A 20,026-nucleotide genomic window follows, 5' to 3' on the forward strand; every position below is an offset into this window, starting at 1 on the left:
GATTTTTAGAGTCACTGTCCAGGTGTCCAGTGTATGAAAGGGTCCAGAGGGAGCAGGACTGCAGCAGGGGTCCCTGGCTATTGGAGGCAGGGGCTGGATCCGGCTCTGAGGCCTAGTCACCCCACCAAGGGCCCAGGAGCCTGGACCTTCTTGGGGCAAAGAGCCTGACAGCCTCCCTCCCCTCCAAAGTTACCTCCTTCCTCCTGCTATTTTTAATGTAGCACCTCGTTCAGATTCAAATGAGCATCTCCAATCTGGGCTCCTTTGCATAATTTCCCTCAATTAACATTTCTAAGATGCCAAAGAAGGCAGCACACCCCCCCTCAGCTGAGTCCTTCTCACTCTGGAGGGACCGGACTTCTCAGGAGAGGTTCACACTCCCGGCATCCTGAATGCTGAGCCCCACCCAGACGGGGACTTGTTGAGCTTGTCTGGATGCTCTTGGGTGAGCCCTGGGCCTCTCAGGGCCTCAGTTTCCGCACTTTTGACATGAGGGGGCTGGCTGCATGACCTCTGAGGAGCTCTGCCCACTCCAGGCTCAGAAACCACACACAGTCTCCTTTCCTCCCAGCAAACTTGAGAGTATGAGGAACCCGTTTAACAGACGAGGAAACTGAGACCCAGAGAAAAAGAGGGATCTTCCTGATATCCCTCGGGGCTTTGGGGGCAGAATTAGGCCCAGTCCTATCATCTCACCCAGTGGGGTGTCCTGAGCTCTATGGGCTCCCAGTTATTTGGGGAGACCAGACCCCCATGGGAAAATGAAAGGAAAAGCGAGGCAAGCCAGGGCCGCAGCCCCTAAGGGCTGAGACGGCCAGCAAGCCTTTCCTTTTTGTTTCCCAGGTCTCAGCCCCGAGAAGTCTTCCCAGATCTCTTGATTCCTGCAGCTACTTTGTTCCCTGCCGTGCCTGGTGCCCACCATTACCTGATCCCCTCAGGTAGTCCCCTTCTCCCAGGATGCTCTGGTCTCCCCACTGGACTAAGGCTTCGCTGAGGGCAGGGTGGAACCCCCTTTGCTCCTGGCCTTCCTGCCTTCTAGTCCCACGTGTGGCTTAGCAAACAGGGCTCGCTGTCCCCGCGGGCCTGCATTTCCCACGGATGGCAGGACACTCCACGTGCGCTGGGCATGTGAATGAGTGCCTGGTCACCCTTTCCTTGGCTGGGCCGGATGCGCCCCGAGAGCAGGGTCTGTGTTGTCTCCCTTTGGCCGACAAGTCCTACCCCACTGGGCTGAGTTTACTGTTGGTGCTCGGTAAAGCATCTGGGGACTTAGGTCACTGTGCTTCTCAGGTCCATGTCTCCTCATCTGGAAAACGAGAATTCACAAGCAGTTTATGGGGCATCTACCATGTGCGGGGTGCAGCGATGGACCCTGGGGACCCACAGAGGAAGCAGAGCTGACCATCCCTGTGCCTTTGGAACCTAAGTTGAGGCGGGAGGCCGACACATCTAGGAAAAGTCCCAGGTAATTAGATTGAGGCTCTGAGGAGGGTGAGTCGCAGGCTGTGGGGCTCTGAGAGAGGGGGTTGGGAGAGGCACCAGCGCCTGCACCTAACGTGAGTAGTGGGAGGAAGATGAGGCCAGACCGGGAGGAGGGGAAAAGCTGGATCTAAACAGGGGAGAAAAGGCAGGGAAGGGAAGCGGCAGACCCACTGGGAAGGACCCTGAAGTGGGGGAGGGGCTTAGCTGAAGGTTGGAGGGGACACAGCACAGTTTGTGGCACTTTTACCCATGTGGCTGAGGCTGTTGGTGTCGTTCCCATATGCCCGTGGACAACCTGAAGTCACCTGCCAACAGCTTCCTGTGACTGTGCCTGAGGGTGATGTCTGGTCCCAGGGAAGGGCCTACATGCCCTGGGGTGACCCTCAATGTGGAGGGGCAGGAACTGGTGACCTAACCCACCTGCTGCCCCCAGGGAGGGGGACAATCCTGAGGAATGTTCTCAGCTTCCAGAGGGTCCCTAACAGGACAGAGCCCCAAAGGCTACCTGCTCTCTAACTCATTCTTCACTGACTTTCCTCCCTGTCCCGCCCCTCACAAGCATCCTAGCGGCACCTCCCAACCGCGCCCACCCAAATCTTTGGGGACCCCGAGTGAAGACACCCAGAATTTCCCATTTCTCCGGGATCGACTTGGTCAGGAAGTGGAAAAGGCATTGCAGGCAAGGTGGGAGAAGCAGCCCGAGAGGGCAGAGCTGCAGGAGCCCCAGGGAAAGGGGTGTCTAAAGGTTGAGACACCCCGGGGTCAGGGTCTGTGGGGAACAGTGGCATCTTCACCTTCTCGTTTATTCTGGGGTCTGGGCTGCACCTTGTTGCAGACAGGATTTAAAGCCACTTAAAAACTTTTTTTTCTTCAATTTTTAAATTATTTTATCGTTGTTCAATTACAGTTGTCTTTAAAAACATTTTTTAAAAAGACTTTTTAAATTTATTTTTAGAGAAAGGGAGAACATCTATTGGTTGCCTCTTGTATGTACCTCATCTGGAAACCAAACCTACAACCTAGACATCTTCCCTGACTGGGAATTGAACCGGCAACTTCTGGCTTTGCGGGATGCCCAACCAACGGACCCACTTTGGTCAGGGCTAAAGTCACTTTCAACGCTCATATTATTTGGGGTCGTCCTGTGCCTTATGAAGCAACGCCGACCCATTGCAGGGGCTTGGTCCTTCAGGTCGCCACTTCAGCCTCGCGCTGTGCACACCGAGGCTCAGCGTTGACCCTGCTGGCTTGTCGGGCGCCCTGCCTGGAGCCCAGCCACCCTCTCCAGTCGCTGTCGGGTGCATGCGGGTAAGTTTCATGTGCTGGGTTTTTGTCTTTTCTGATTGATTTGTAGGAATTCTTTGTATTTGCCAAATCCCAATTCGTTGTTAGTAATATGTGCTGCAAATCTTTTCCCAAACTCAGATTTACCTTTCATTTTGTTTTCAATATTTATTTATTAAGAGAATTCAAATATCTTATTTATGATAAGTTTTAGATTTTTAGTCACATTTATCAATATTTTCCTTCAAGATTTGTGCTTTTTGTATCTTTTTTTTTTTAGAAAATCTTTGTATGGCAAATTCTATTGGTGATATCCAATATCCATTCTACTCACCTTCCTTAGTAACAAAATGCCAGGTGTTAGCAGGGCATATTGCCAGCTGGCTATAAGAATACATTTCCTTTCCAGCTGGGTGTGGTCATCAGACAGACCTCTGACCAATTAAATGTAAATAAAAGTGTTTTGTGGGACTTCTGGAAAATTTCCCTTCCTCACCTTCTTCACTCTGCCATCTAGAAGGTAAATGTGATGGCTGGAGCTCCAGCAGTCATCTCGGACTTTGAGGCAACTTTAGTGTGGAAGCAGCATGCTGAGCAATGGCAGGGCAGAAAGTCAGAAGCCTATTTCGTGATATCATTGTAAATCAGTCAATGTACAGTTTTTCTGTGTTTTTGTTGTTGTTGTTGTTGTCTAGAAAGATCATACCTGAGATAGATCTGCTCATAAATAAGAGAGAGCTTGCTTAAGCCACTATTGCTTTGGGTTTTCCTCTCTAAACACGTTCCTATTTCCCATTTTCTTTTAAAAATTTCACAACTTCACTTATCACACATAGTTCTTTAATTCATCTGGAATTGATTTTTGCTTATGTGGGAGGTGGGAATCTAATTTTATTCTTTCTCCATATGTATTGTACAAGTAATCCTAGCATCGTTTAGTGATTAGTCCAAAACAAAATAGAAGGTATTTTGGAATAAATTTAGTAAAACTTGTTCAAGACCTTTATAACTAACATTGTAAAATCAACTTCCCAATGTAAGTCTTTCAAATGCTGAAATAAATGAAAAGGCACACCATTCTCAGGGATGGGAAGATAATTCTCCCCCGGAATCAACCTATAAATCAAATTCTGCTGTGGGTTTTTCAAGTTATATATGCAAAGATAAAATAAAACAAAAAAGCAAGTTAGGAAACTGGGAAGAATTAGGCCAGGAAAATAAGGTGAAGCCAGAGGTGAGGGTGGGTGTAATTGTCAGAGGGGAGCCACACATTTTCCATTCAAACTTTTGGCAACTGACACATCGAGGGGAACACGGTGAATTCCTGTCCAACAGAGAAGAGCACGCCGTGACCAGGTAAACGGAGCTGTTCCTGGGATTGACGGAAGGACTGGGGGTCGGGGGGTGACAGCTCAGGGTGCGGGGTTTCCCCTTTTGGCGGTGATGAAGACGTCCTGAAGCTGACTGTGATGTTTTGTACAACTCTGTGGCTCTATGAAAAACCTTTGAATTATATGGTATGTGAATTTTATTTCAAGAAAACTGTTTAAAAATAAAAGGGGAACAAAGAAGAACACACAGGAAGGCATCATAGGTGTGTGGGCGTGAGCATATGGCTTCCTGGCAAGCCCTGCATGATAAACTGGCTCCAAGCCAAGCGGGGGGAATTCAGGGGGCCGTTACCTAAAAGTCCGTAAAATCTGCGCATTTCCCAGTCATGACCTGGGTCGCAGGTCTGAGCTCTCTGATGGCGATGATCGGCAGGCAGGCCGGCCAGGCCTGGTCCAGGCCTTGGGAAAGCCATATCCTCCGCCTACAGGGGAATGCTTCCCTTTTTATTTTTTTTAAGAACTTTTTTTTGAGGTATTACACACACAGAAAGGTACACAAATCGTAAGTGTGAGGCAGGCTAGATTCTGTCAATTGAACAGTTCCACGTAACCGGCACCCGGGCCAGGAAACAGAAGGAGCCAGGCCCCAGAAGTCCCCCCACAGCCCCTGCTAGCACCGCCCTGGAGGAAAAGTACCTGCACTTCCAACAGCATAGGTTACCATTGCCTGTTTTATGCCCCAGAGACACGGACCCATGCAGCATGCACTGTTTTTTCCACTGTCTACCAGTTTTCTGTTTATAGCTGGGGTGGGGGAGGGGAGGGAAGAGCTGAACAAGCTTGACAGGTGGACATTCTAGGGGATGCTGGTGACCGGCGTTGGTCCTGGCAGGAAAGTGCTGGGACAGCGTATCTAACAGGCCGGCCTGGGTCATGAGCCCACGTATGAACCAGTCATAGGCGACTCCAAAGAGGATCCCTGTTTAGAATAAACTGCAAGAGCCAACGGCTCCTTGACCCTAGGCCCATTAGGAGGCCCTTGCACAGTGTCACGGCATGGCGCTACGTGAATGGCACCCCTTCAGTTGTGCAATGTGGTGGCCCAGTCCTCGCAAAGCTTTCCGGAGAACAGGACCAGGCCCTCCAGGAGGTCAGTGTCGGGGCAGCCTGGAGAAAAGGTGGGCCAGTGGCTGGTGTGGACGCCCCTGTCCTCCCTCACGCCAGCTCTCAGGTCAGACCAGGGTCCCTCCAGAGGGTGGGGCCATGGGTGCGACCTCACGCCCAGTGTCCCCTCCGGGTTCCTGGCACAGCCTGCCCTGACTCTGGTGGCCGTGGGTGTCAGAGACCACAGGTTGTAAAACATGCAGGTGCTTGGAGGAGGTCGGGGTGGTGTGCGAGTCTAGGCAGTCATGCACTTCAGGAAATCGAAGGTGCTCACCCTCCTTGGGTCTCATTTGCGCATCCGGAAACAAGGCCGACGGTGACCATCGGACGCCGGTTGCGTTTGTGAGGATCGAATGCCTGGAAGATTAAGGAGAAGTAATGACTGAGAAAAATAAGGATTTGAAACTGAGAAAGTCCAAAGCCAGCAAAGACTTAAAATCAAGAATTTTCTTTTAAAATAATGACAAAATGTGAACATGAAAGAAATGAAAGACTAGGCCCAATGACATGGCAACTTTAAAATATAAATATAAGGAGAACTAAAATATGGCGCAAAGTTAAAATTAGCAAATACAAAATTAAAATGAAAAACCAGGAAGTCGGGCTTAAAAATTACCTTTAACAGGAGATAAAAGTTAAGAGGCTTAAAACATTGATAAAATAAAGTGACAAAATGAATGTAATTTAAGTTAGAAGATCAAAGCCTACAGTCCGAGATTAAAAGATTAAGCATATGGAAGTTAAAGATGTAAGAGTTTAAGAAGATGCGGACGGCCACCCAGGAGATGAAGAGAGCTTCAAGGGGACCGCACTGTGCATGCAAAACTGACGGTAAGAAAGAAGGGAGCTGTATTTATCTTCTAAACGAGAAGCACACTCTAAAGACAATTAGGAGAAAGCCTATTTTAAAGGAAGCAATAGCAAGAAGCCTGAAGATGCAGATTGCCAAATAAACTCAGATTACAAAAAAAACAATGAGGACAATTAAGTGACTCATAAAAAAGGCTACAGGAGAAGGAACATTTTTGTAGAATGGAGGGCAAATCTGGGACTGTTTGGAACTCAGAGAAAATGGCAGAGGAGGACAAGATTAAAGATTTAGGTCTGTGTGTGCATGTCGGGGAATAGATCCAGCTGACAACTGTTTATTGAGCACCTACTATGTGCCAGGCACGGAGCTAAAAGCTGGGAGTCTGGGTGAGCCAAATATGGCACCTGCGGCTGGGGAGAGAATATCTCTTCAGACTGTGACGCATACTAGGAGGGGTGGAAGAGTGCAGGGGAGGAAAACGGGGTGTGTGTGTGTGTGTGTTCACTTGGAAAGGCTTCATTGAGGATGTTGGATTTGAGCCAGGATCTGAGGGCTGAGCCAGGAGAAGGGGGATGGGGATACCCCACGGAGGCCCAGGCAGGAGAGGGGGTGAAGGACACAATGAAGCCCAGGGACACGTACCCAGTGAGGGAAAGATAATGGTGCCCCAGGTAAATTTCAGGTCCCAGGCTCCTGGGAAATCAGATCCTAAGTTGTCTGTGTGGGTCGGCGAGAGGGTGGCCTCTGCAGAGGGCAGGGGTCAGGGAGGCGTCTAGATGGATGTTGGGGCAGCTGTTGAGATGGCAGGCCCTTCCCTCTGTGAGTTTGCTTGAGGGAAAGAGCAGAAAGTTTTGCCCAAGGTTCCAATGAAGACTCTAGAAGTAAGTCTTTTTGGTAATTCGCTCTACCCAATGTTGCCTCTTGCACTTACACTAGAATGCAAACTGCAGTCTCATGGCATTTGCAGCCACTCTTGGGGAGTAGGAGAGGAGCCAGGGTAAGCCCCGAGAGTTGGGGTTGGCAAGGGGGAAGTGAAGACGGGGTTTAGGGCAGAGATCCAGGCCCAGGAGGCAGCTCCGTGGAGGGGAGCAGAACCTGGAGTCAGGAGTGGCTCATCAAGACCTGAGGTCCTGCAGGTGGGGAGGCCACCGTGATGGGGGCGGGGGAGACTGGTCAAGTTCTGGTCAGTGGGGTCCTAGTGATAGAACACATAGCCACCCCATACTTGGCCTGTCCCAGATGATACCCATGTAGAGGCCGGAACCAAGTCTGGGAAGCCACAAGGACAGAGAGCTCTAGGGCTACAAGCTGGGATGTCTGGGTCCCCACCCGGGTCTGGCCTGTGAACTTGGCCTCGCGCCATCTGCACTGTGGGCCTCTATCTCCCCTATGTATTCAGGGATGGTGGCTTGATCCACAGTGGTAAGAGGGCCGAGGGTGACACCTGGTGGTGAGTAGGAAGCACCACCAGCACAGCTTGGCTGGTAAGTCACCAGGGAGCCACCCAGGTCCCTCAGGAGGAGAAGGCCAAGGCCTCCAACTGACCTAGATGGCCTGATGTCTCCCAGGGCAGGCAGAGCAAAGCTGGGAAATGGGGTAAGAGAGATCCCAGTGTCTGAGACAACCCACCCTCCAGGAGATAGACCCTGAGCCGGCGGAGAGAGTGCGGCATTCCACGGCCTCAACAACGCCAAGCCGTGCATTTTCTTGCCCTGGCCCTACAGGGGGTGGGAAGTAGGGGGCTCAGGGAAGTTCAAGGGTCTGCTGAAGGTCATAAATCAGGCAAGTGGCCGAGCTGGAATTCAAATCCAGATTGTCTCATTCTTACGCCTGATCAGGTGTGTTTCCTGTCCCTTGGGTGGCTCTCCAACGTCAGAGGCGTCAGGAGCACGCCCCGCCCCTCGCTGCAGTCCTCAAATCCGCCCCACCCACACCCGAACGCTGCTGCTCCGAGTTCAACTTACCTTCCCGGGGAGGGGCCTGCCTGACCCCATCCCAGGAGGAGTGACCTACCATCCACTCATGATCCCCAGCCTTTCCCTCTGTGACCTCCCTCCCCCACCTGGGGCTCATGCTCCCCACTTTACAGATGAGGAAACTGAGGCCTTGCCCAGGACCACAGGTGGGTTAGTGAGTCAGAGGTGGGCCTTGGGTCTCATCTACTGCATAGCACTGCCTCTGGGGCTGAATGGAGGGCCCTGTCGGGCAGTTTGCCCCATCAGGGCTATGAAAGGGGGCCCCAGGTGTGGCAGGTGAGGAGTAATCAGAGGAGGACCGCTTTGGAGCAGCAGTTCCGGACCGCGGCACTACTGACCTTCTGGGCTGGATGGTTCATCGTTCTGGGGGTCGCTCCTGTGTACTACAGTCCACTTAGCCGCATCCCTCCCTAGTTTCTACCCCCTAGATGCCAGTAGCACCCGCCCAGTTGTGACCACCCAAGATGTCTTGAGACCTTGACCTCTAGGGGGAAACTCCGGTAGGGTTGAGAACCGCCAGCTTGGAGAGCGCTGTGTCCCACCTTGCGGGGCAGGTTGCTGCCCAAGTGACTGAAGCCTTACAGGAGGGGCTTTAAGAATACCCCTTGGAGAGCTTACGATGCTTTCCTCGAAGTTGAGGGACACAGTGGACAGGTGTCCAACATCTTAAGTCGTGAACCGAGACTACACTTGCTATCAAAGTGGCCTCGGCTCTCTCACCTTTAAATGTCTGCCGAGGGGAGGGGTCTGTTCAGGCTCCTGTGCAGGGGCAGGGGCAGGGACACCCCCACCTGAGTAGGTCTCATGTCAGGTTGGGAGACAAAAATAAAGTTGCTCTTAATGATTACATCCTGTGAGTTCTGCTCGAATCTTTGTCTTTGGCATCCTGTAAATTTAATGAAAGGTGCCTCTGTGAATTCCTTTTGATTTGTAATGCTCACGATTCTTTGTATTTCCCATTTATATCTTTTGTCAAGTCTGAGAATTTCTCAGGTGTTTCCTCTTTAAACAATTATTCAATTCGTTCTATTTTCTTTTGGAATCCAATTAGACCCACATAAGCCTTTCTTTTATTCTGTTTGTCTTTTATTTTTATTTTTTTAAATGTTTTTAAAAAAGATTTTATTTATTCATTTTTAGAGAGAGGAGAAGGGGGGAAAGAGAAGGGGGGGAAACACTGATGTGAGAGAGACGCATCAAGATATATCAATGGGTTGATTCTCGAATGCCCCCAACCAGGGCCCTGGCCCGCAACCCAGGCATGCATGCGCCCTTGACTGGGACCCCTCGGTTTGCAGGCCAGTGCTCAATCCAGTGAATCACACCAACCAGATCTTGTCTCTTATTAAACAAAGTTTTTTTTTCACATTGATTTTAATGAGAGGGGAGGAGGGAGGGTGAAAGAGAGAGAGAGAGAGAGATATCAGTTTGTTGTTCCACTTATTTTGTGTATTCATTGGTTGATTCTTGTGCACCCTGACTGGGGATCAAACCGACAACCCTGGCACACCAGGACAACACTCTAACTAACTGCGCTGCCCAGCCAGGGCCCTCTGTCTCTGGTCTATCCAGCAAGGACCCACTGAGCACTGTGCCGGCCCCCTCTGGCATTTGGCCTAGCTAACCTCCCTGTGGATCTTCCCCAGCCTTTTACTTTTTCACCTCTGGGTAATCTTTTCAAATCTGTCTTCTAGTTTTCCAATTTCCTGTCAGTTTTGTTTAATCTTTTGTTTAAAATATCTACTGAATTTTAATTTCAGTAATGAGATTTTCCATTTTAGAATTTCTGATTAGATCTTTCAAACTAGTCTATTTTTTTCTTGATAGTATTGTGTTCCTTGCTCCTGTTTTTAATTCAATCTTATTTCTTTAAAACTTAAAGATAAGCATTTCCTATTTTGTATTGAACAATTCCAGTACCTGAAGTTCTCTTCCGCCTGGCTTTTATTGGCTTTTGCTGCATGTATTAAATGCTGGATTGTGAGCTCATGTTCAGTGGGAATGCAGGAGGCCTGGGATGACAGCACAGCCCTCCAGGGGGCTGCCCTGGCTTCTGCCAGGTGCTCTGTAGCAGGACAACTTTAAATCTTTGAAAAATATGCTCATTGAGCCCTGGCTGATGTGGCTCAGTGGACTGAGCACCCGCCTGAGAACCAGAAGGTCACTGGTTTGATTCCCAGTCAGGGCACATGCCTGGGTTGAGAGTCAGGTCCCCTGTTGGGGGTGTGCAAGAGGCAACTGGTAGATGTATTTCCCTCCCTCTCTGTCTTTCTAAAAGTAAATAAATAAAATCTTTATAAACATATGTTTATGGAGGAGAGAGAGAGAGAGGAAGAGAGAGAAACATCAATTGGTTGCCTCCCATAAATGCCCTGACTGGGGATCGAAACTTCAACCTAGGCCTGTGCCCCGACAGGGAGCCAAACCCCCAACCTTTTGGTGTAGGGGATGCCACTCCAGCTAACTGAGCCACACTGGCTATACCAGGACCACTTTAAAGTCATTTGCTGGCTTAGTATTTCCTGAATCACCCCCGTAGCACAAACTCAGACTGCAATCTCTCACGAGGCTTCGGTTGTCAGAAAGTCTGAATCTTTTTTGCACCCCGAGTCTAAGCCAAGACACTCAAGTTTCCTCGTCACCTCCCTCTGCCAGGGCGAAGATTTCTAGTCCACACTTCTGAAGAGGTCGTAGCTCTGCGGTGTTTAAGTGTTGGCAGGCATCGTGGCTCCGATTTTCCACTTGGCAAAGCCTTGTCTTCTGAGCCCCTCGTGGCCATGAAATCCCCAGCTTTTGCGTTTCCGACATGGGCTACTTCCCCAGGCAGCTGCAGCTCATGATCAGCTTCCCACTCCAGCTCCCAGATTTGGGTTTTCAGCCCTTGGGAATTTCCTGTACTTTTCTGCAAGCTCAGCATGTGCTTAAAATCATGTGTATTATATTTTATCTGACAGATTATATCAGGAGAAATTATAGCAATAGATGTATTTTTTAAATATTTTATCTATTTTTAGAGAGAGGGGAAGGGAGGGAGAAAGAGAGGGAGAGAAACATCAATGCGTGGTTGCCCCTCATGTGCCCCCTACTGGGGGCCTGGCCCGCAACCCAGGCATGTGCCCTGACTGGGAATCGAACCAGAGACCCTTTGGTTCACAGGCCGGCATTCGATCTACTGAGCCACACCAGTCAGGGCCTATATTTTTTAAAAATGAAGATGAGTCTGCTAAAGGGCCAGAAACCCAAATCTCACCATGCTTTCAGGCACACATTTGCAATTCTTCTGGGTTCTGAGGTAGGTTGTTTTCAGAGGTTTGTTCCTCTGCTCTGAGTCTCCCAAATGCCCTTCCCTTTCTTTGCTCTGCAGCGCTCTCATAGGCCCTACGCTGCTGAGTTTCTCTCCCCCTCGTTCCTGACTCTGCTGTGGGAGTAGCTCAAGCAGTGCAGGCGGACAGGAGAGAGGGCTCTGTCTGCCCATGCCTGGGGTCCAAGCTTCGACCCCCAGGTGCGGTGTGGGTGGGAGCCCAGTCCCGGGTGTGACTGCCCGCCAGTGAGTGCCTCTGTTCAGCCTCCTGTCCCAGCACCTCCTGCGCAGCTGCCGCAGCTGCGTTTCCCCCCTCCCCAGCACACGAGCAGTTGCCTGAGGTCTGGATCAGGGGACTCGGAGGCTTGATTGGCGTTGCCAGGGCTCCCGGACCCTAGCATCAGGCTGTCTGCCCGCCTCGTTGTATCAGCTTATTATGACGCTTCACCTTTCCCTCTGTCTTCGTGGGTGTAGTACGCAATGTTGCTAACCTGGCTGTGCATCAAGAGAACAGATAAAGACAAATACCGCGTGCTCTCACTTCTATGTGGAATCTAAAAAAACGAAAACAAAAACAAAACCCCCAAACCATAAATACAGAACGAATTGGTGGTTGCTAGAGGTGGGGGGTGAAGGTGGGCGAAACGGGTGAAGGGGACCAGGAGGCACAAACTTCCAGTTACAGAGTCAGTCAGCCATGGCCGTAGTGTGCAGCACGGCGAGTGTTGTTCGTTAGTAATACTGGGCTGCACGCCGGAAAGTCGCTGAGCGGATCTTAGGAGTTCCCATCGCAAGCAAAGCACTGCGACTGCGTGAGGCGATGGCTGTTAACCAGACTCACTGGGGAGACCATGTCACATTATCTGCACGTGTGGGATCACTGTGTTGTACACGTGCGATTAATACACTGGGACATGTCAATTAATCTCAGTTAAAGATACTAAGTGATGGCAAAGAGCAGAGAATAGATGAGTAAGTTGAGGTACACGTATACAGTGGGACACCACACAGCAATACGAAAAGAATGGATGGTGGCTACACGCGAGAAAGAGACGAATCTCGCAGGTGCAGGTGAAAAGCACCCAGACCCCAGATAGCACATTAGCAAAACTCAGGTATGACGACAGCGGTAGGAAAGTATTTCTTAGTGTGAGTAGGGGCGCACAGGGGCTGCGAAGGGGCACCGAGGAGCCTGCTTGGATTGGAACGTTCTGTCTGTGGATCCCAGTGGCGCGCGCACTGGGGTACACCGCTACAGAAACCTGTCCATCGAGGCTCCTCAGTGTTTGCACTGTGTTCATGCAAATCAATCCCCAGTGTAAAACAAAAACTTATCATCAACTATTCCAAACACCTCCAAATTGTAAGGGGTCCTTCCTTTACAGAGCATTTTAAAAATGACGACCCCAACTCAGCGACCCCCACGGAAGTCTCAGGTGTCAGCGGTTCTGTCCCCTGCATCCCGTCCCGTCTCTGCGGTCACTATGTGGGGAAGTCACTATTGTAACTCGAACCTGGGAGTCATCGTCTCTTCCTTCTAGTTGAAATGTTAAGGTCAGTCTATTATATTTAATGATGAATGTTACCAGAAAAATATTCCCCTAAAAGTCATTTTTTTCTTCTAAAAAAAGGAACAGAAAATAAATACCCTTTCAGCACAGCCTCAGATGCGGTGCCATCAGCCTCGCCTGCAGGGGGCGGCCGGGGGCTCCTCTCTGGGCTGGAGGATGGTAGCCGGGGCGTCCCGCTCTCCCTCGTGCTCCAAGTTACCTGTTTCCTGGCACAAAGCCTCGATGCCCACACGTGTTTGCAGCACCTCCGACTGGCTACCAGACGGGTGAAGATCGTGATCTGTTCCAAATCACTGTTTCCCACTTAATTTTCTCCTTCTTCCACTCCTTTTTAATTTCCAAGAGTCCTGCATCAAACCTGGTCTCCCGACTTAAGAAATTGTCAGTCGTCATGGAGCGCCATGAACTAATTTTCGGCTCCTGTTTCCTGTCTGTTCTGTATCCCGTCTTTCCTTCCTTCCGGTTTTTATCTAACGCACTATTGCGTTGAATTTTTCTTGCACAGCCGACCCTGAAGTAAAGATCACCACCATGCTGAGGGTTTCTTCTGTCCATGGCGCTAATTTTAAAATGTCCAAGACATTCTCGTCCTCTGGAGCCTCTTCTAGAAAGACTGCATGAAAGGGGAGTTCATCTGGGTTTTTCACGGCATGTCAACCTGCGTGTGGCCTGGACAGCTCTGTCATTTCCCCCAGCTACAGGTGTGAGAGTGAAGATGAAGCTGGGGGATTTCTCGGTAATTCCAGATAATGACAGTCACAGGCCTCTTTACTCACCCCCCTCACATCCTTACAGCCGCAGAGAGAACGAGAGCAGGCCTGGAGCCGGGTGGAGGCAAGGCAGGTAGACCCCGGGGCCTCCAGCTCACAGGGCGGCCCCTCACCAGACCCTGGCGCGGTGGCCCTGACTGCTGCCCGTGGACGGCCCGGCACCATGGCAGGACCCGGGCCACAGGCACAAAGCCAGGCCGAGGCAGCTGAGCACCCCCCACCCCTGCTCCCGAGTTCTGCATTTGACTCCCTCATAACTTTATATAAAATTTATTTTTTACTAAAGTATTTTCCCAAAAGAAACATTGTGTTTTCATTTTTTCCAGCTTTATTGAGATATAATTGACACAATATTGTGTAAGTTTAAGGCATACAATATGATGATTTGATATATGTATATATTGTGAAATGATTACCATCCCTACAACTTTTATTTATTTATTTTAAGAGAGAGGGGAAGGGAGGAAGAAAGAGAAGGAGAGAAACATCAATGTGTGGTTGCCTCTCACGTAGACCCCACTGGGGACCTGGCCTGCAACCCAGGCATGTGCCTTGACTGGGAATCGAACCCTTCGGTTTGCAGCTGGTGCTCAATCCACTGAGCTACACTAGCCAGGTGATTTTTTTAAAAAAGATTTTATTGCACTGGCGCATGTGGCTCAGTGGATTGGGTACCAGCCTGCAAACTGAAAGGTCGCTGGTTTGATTCCCAGTCAGGGCACATACCTGGGTTGCGGACCAGGTCCGCAGTGGGGGCCACGTGGTGAGAGGCAACCACACGTTGATGTTTCTCTCCCTCTTTCTCCTTCCCTTCCCCTCTGTCTATAAATAAATAAATAAAATATTTTTAAAAAACAAAACAGATTTTATTTATTTATTTAGGGAGAGGGGAAGGGGGGAGAAAGAGGGAAGAAACATCGATCTGTGAGAGAAACATCAATCAGTTGCCTCTGGGGAACTGGCCTGCACCCCAGGTGTGCGCCCTGACCAGGAATCGAATTGGCGACCTTTCAGTTCGCAGGCTGGTGCCCAACCCACTGAGCCACACCAGCCAGGGCCTGTAGTTTTAAATCGAATGATATCAAACAGGTTCCCCTGGGGGACCTAATGTGCAGCGTGGGGACTGCGGCTGACAGGACTGTATTGTCTGCCTGAGATCCGTGGAGAGCAGGTCTCGAGTATTCTCACCACACCAAAAAACGGTGAGCTGGTGTGTCTGATTAGCTTAATTACGCTGATCACCTCACAATGTATACATACATTAAAACATCGTGTTGTACACCTTAAATATGCATCACTTTTTACTTGCAAATTATTCTTCAATAAAGCTGGAAAAAAAGAAAATGATAGGTAGTGGCAAATGGAAACAGAAACAATGGTATATGTACATAAAATGAGATATTATTCAGCCTAAAAAAGGAAGTCCTGCCATTTGTGACAACACGGATGGACCTTGAGGACGTTATGCGGAGTGAAATGAGCCAGTCACGAAAGGACAAATATGGAAGGCTTCCACTTATGTGAGAAATCTAAAGTATGCAGACTCAGACACAGAGAGTAGAATGGTGGTTCCCGGGGCGGGCCGGGGGTGGCGCTGTTGTTCAGTAGGTACAGAGTTTCAGTGTTGCAAGGTGGACCCATGCTAGAGACCTGCTGCAAAACCGTGTGAATACAGTTAACACCACTGAGCTGTACACTTCTAAACGGTTAAGACGTTAGGCTCCATGTCATGTGACTTTTACTGCAATGAAAAATGAAAAAAGAGATTCATTCACCCCCTGCCCCGCCCTCCCCTCCCCCCCAAGTCTAGAGCAATTGCTGAAACGGGTCTTGGTACTTTTCCTCCCTTTTCTCTGTTAACATAATAAATTTTTCTTAGCAATTATCTGAACAAATGAAAAGATGCACATGTCGTTATTTAGCGAGGGTTCCTAACACAGCTTGGGGCTAATATTAGTAAGTCTCTCACTCTTTCCACGATCTTACTGGTACACGTGTGGGAACATGGCAATTATCACGATGGAAAATTTCTTTGTTTAAAAATAACGTATTGAGGTTAAAATTACATAACAAAATTAATCATTTAAAGGAGGCACTCCGTGGTGTTCCGTTCATTCCTCAAGGTGAGCAACCACCACCTCTGTCCAGCTCCAAATGTTCTCATCACTCCAGAGTGAGTCTCCCGTCATGGAGCAGTTTCTCCCGCTTCCCTTGCCCCTCGGACCCTGGCAACCAGCAACCCGCCTTCTGTCTCCACAAGTTATCCATTCTGGACGTTTCCTGTAAGTGGAATCACAGGACAGGTGCCCTTTGGTGTCTGGTTGCTTTCACCCAGGGTAACAGTTTGGAGGTTTATCCACGCTGCAGCGCAAATCAGTACTTCATCCTTTCCTGCGGCTGAGTAAGTCCATTATGCGGGCACATTGCCCTTTGTTTATCTCTTCTCCACTGACGGACATTTGTGTTGTTCCCACTTTTGGGCGGTTATGAACAATGCTGTGGGCATTTGTGTGCAGGTTTTTCTGTGGACATGTTTTCATTTATCTTGGGTGTATACCTAGGAGTAAAAATGCTGGGTCATATGTTAACTCTATGTTTAACATTGTGAGGAACTGCCAAACTCTTTTCCAAAGTGGCTGGGCCATTTTACATTCCCACCAGCAATGCATGAATGTTCCGATTTCTCCACATCCTCGTCAACACTTACTAATGTCTGTCTTCTTATTTTAGCCATCCCAGTGCATGTGACGTGATATCTCGGTGAGGCTTTGCTTTGCATTTCTCTAATCACAAACGAGGCTGAACGCCTTTCGGTGTGCTTACTGGACATCCGTGTATGTGCTCTGGAAAGACGCGTGTTCCAACCCTTTGCCTATTTTTAAATTGGGTCGTCTTTTTATGGTTGAGTTGAAAGTGTTCCTTATGTATTCTGGATGCTAGACCCTTATCAGATACATGATTTTCAAACATTTTCTCACATTATGTATGTACCCTTTGCTGCAAAAAGTTTTAAATTCTGACAAAGTCCAACTTAATCTATTTCCCCCCTTGGCTGCTTGTGCTTTCAGTTGGTATCTCAGTGACTCATGCTGGGGCTGCAGCAGGGAAAGTGCAAGATGAGTCCGGAGCTTAACCATCCAAAGGAGGGACACGCAAAGACCCAGGGGAGCCCACCCAAAGGGCTCCCAAAGGCCAAAGCTAGCACAACTTGCACAACAAAGTAAACACAGTAAGTGTTGAATAATAACCCAAAGTATAAAGTAAACATCCACGCATCATAGTGACATAAGTAAATAACCTGATAAATAAGTGGGGGAGGAGAGACAACTCTTCCTTACAGAAGAACTCCAGTTAACAGAGGGAGGCAGAACGAGAGAACTGGGAAATCACTAATAGGAGAGCACAGTGATAATCGCCTCCGGCAAGATCCACCGAGACAGTAAAAAATCAGTGCTGAGAGTTTAAGGAGAAAGTGGATATTTGCATAATCTCAAAGTATCTCCCCCAAACTAGCTTTGAATTACAAAAGAGAAATAGAGAAATTTGGCAGTGGAGAACCTAAGGCACCTCAGCTCAGGGAAGGGCCCATCACTGGCAATAAGACCCAGGGAAGTCAGGTGCACCCCACTCCCACGATGTGCTGAGAAGGCATGTCACCTCTGTGCTCAATCTAACCAATCAGGAGAGCACACCACACAGACCAAACTGGGGGGCACCTGACAATATACTGTTCACTGCTCTTCAGATGTGGAAAGACCAGGAAAGTCTGAGAAACCGTTACGGATTGGGAGTTAAGGAGACATGAGTACATGCCATGTGGGATCCTGGGTGGCGTCCTGGGACAGGAAAGGGACCGTGGAGGAAACACCAGCAAAATCCAACTGCAGTCTGCACTCAGGTCGACTGCGCCCTTCAACGCCAGCGTTCTCGTTCGGATTGCAGAGCTGTGCTTGTGCAAGAGGATAACGTGAGAGGAAGGTGGTGAAGGGCGTGTCGGAATTCCACTACTTTTACAATTCTTCCAAGTCTGAAATCATCTGAACAGTTAAACATTAGAGAAGTCACGAGTGGCTGGCTCCAAACCATCTCCCACCTTAAGCCAGACCTGACTCTGTGGGCGGCGGGCCCGCTGGCTCCCGAAGGGGAAGGGTCAGTGCAGGCATGCCGGTGGTGGGAGCAGCTGCGTCCGGCTCCTTCTGCATTGTGGGAGCAACCTGCTGACCCTGCCCTGGACTGTCCAGGGGCCTGCCCAGCCAGGGCGGAGTCTCCCAGGGACCCACAGAGAAGGAGCAACTTCCCCGACAGGCTGGGAGAAGGGGAGAAACAGGAGGGCTGAGTCTTTAGTCTAAGGGCTTCTCTGGGGTCTCCTTTAGACCCCACCACGCATGAGATCAGGTTTATTTTTTCCATTCCATGGGCAAGTGGAGCAATGGGTGTGGCTTGCACAGCCAGAGGGGGGCAGGCTGGGTGAGACCCCAAGGGTACCCAGTGCCTGAGTTCCTTTCAGGGTGGCGCTGTCAGAGATGCCTCTGTGCCAGGGTCAGAGCTTTGAAGGGTCAAGGCTGACTGCCAGGCCTTCAGCTTTGCACACACCTCCCTGAGGTCCGTGCCCCCACCCCTGGCACCACATGCCTGGGACTCCCCACCCCGGAGGCCAGGAGGCCATGAAGGCAGCTCTGGGTGTTAGTCAATCACTGCCACCTCATGCCCCTCTCCCCCCTCGGAGGCCTTTCACACTCTTTCTGGTATTTTCCTCCCATCCTGCACTTCCCGGATGCCACACCCTGGGCTGGCAAGGGCTCAAGAAGCTCCTTTTGTGATATTCAAGCCCTTTTTGACCTCGCCTCAAGTTTCAGGCCCCCTCAGCCTTGGTGACAGTAGGTGAGCCTTGCACTGGAGCCTCGCCCCAGGCCTCACCTGAGACGCCCATGGCCCCCTCTCCCTGTGACATTCCTTGCCTCCTCCTGTCCCCTCCCTCCCCCCACCCAGCACCCTCTTCTTCCCAGCGGCTAACATGGAGTTAGACTGCAGGCCTGGGAGCCACAAGTAGGTGGGGGCCTCGCTCTTCACTGACTGCATGCTCCTGGCATGGAGTTTCCACTGACGTGAGCTAATTCTACCTCGGGCAGCAAGCTGTCCCCAGAGAGGGCGACATGTTTAGTGTCATCCCCTCAAGCAACTGGGCTAAGCCAGTGCCTCGGGTGCAATGAAAGGAAACCGTAGGTCACAGTGCGGTTTGGTTTTAAGAGGAAAGAACCTTGTTTGCAGCAGCTCTTTGAATTTCAGAGGCTAGGCTGGTAAGAGAGTTCTGGAAGGGCAGAGACCACGTATATTCAAGGCAGCAGAAGCCCAGAGAGCAGGGTCACTGTTTGAATCTATCTCGTGATGGGTTCTGTGCTGACTGCACTTCATTCCTACATACCCTGCACCCTGTCCTGGCTGTGCCCAGGGCTGGCCTCTCCCTGCCAACAGGTGCCTTGGCTTGGGTTCAGCTTACAGGAGAGGCACCTGGAGGAGGGAGGGAGGGGAGAGGCTGGGCATTTACTCCTCCACGTCCTTTCCTATAGGACCCCTGTCCCGCTGCTGGAGTCTTCTCCACAGCCCCAGCTTTAGCCCAGGTCCAATCACAGCCCCTTTGCTTTGCCCCTTTGGGGTAGCAGTGGCCCCTCAGAGAGTCCTTTGTGGGTTCCCTGAGCCCTGTCCACACCTGCACACGTGGCCCTTTCCTTCACGTCTTGTTCCCCCTTGAGGTCCCACTGCTTCCTCCAGGACTGCACTGACACAGCCCGAGAAAGGGCACGAAGTTCCGGGCACGTTCAGCTGGGAGCCTCGAGGGCCTTCGGTCTTCCAGAGAGGCAACCTCCACTGCAAGCCTGTAAAATGACCACAAAGCTTGCCAACATTGACTATTTGATCTATAAACAGGTTGCTGCAGGAGACAGAATCAGCTCACTGAACCTGAAAGCGTTCTCACGTAACTCAACAAACTGGTGTTAACAAATCCATCACTCTTTTGCATGTCGGGGAAATTTTTTTTCTTGCAGACCTACTTATAACTAACATATTCAAATTCAAACCCCTGGCCCTCTCAAAGGAACTGCTGCAAACAAGATTCTTCCCTCTCAAGGCTCTCAGATTCACATCCAAACAGCAGCTCAGCCCTGCAGGTCTTCGATGCCAGGCCCTCCAAGGTCCTCGTCAGCCGTTCTCACCTGAGTTGAATTAGCTGGCAGCCCACCAGGAACAGGACTGAGACCAACTCCTGGCACCAGGGTGCCCACAAGTGGGGAGAGGCTGGGAAACTCAGGGTACCAACAGAGAGAAGCAGACGACTGC

At 50.2% G+C, this 20,026-nt stretch overlaps 1 long non-coding RNA gene across 1 annotated transcript; it reads left to right on the plus strand.

The window, feature by feature from the left end:
- Positions 1 to 873: 873 nt before the first annotated feature.
- LOC128781518 (uncharacterized) lies at positions 874 to 2,784 on the plus strand. Its single transcript, XR_008427513.1, has 3 exons — positions 874 to 938; positions 1,291 to 1,465; positions 2,438 to 2,784. It is a non-coding gene; the product is annotated as an uncharacterized lncRNA (long non-coding RNA).
- The last annotated feature ends 17,242 nt before the right edge of the window (positions 2,785 to 20,026 follow it).

This window comes from Desmodus rotundus, chromosome 1, assembly GCF_022682495.2.
Source record: "Desmodus rotundus isolate HL8 chromosome 1, HLdesRot8A.1, whole genome shotgun sequence".
NCBI classification, from domain to species: domain Eukaryota; kingdom Metazoa; phylum Chordata; class Mammalia; order Chiroptera; family Phyllostomidae; genus Desmodus; species Desmodus rotundus.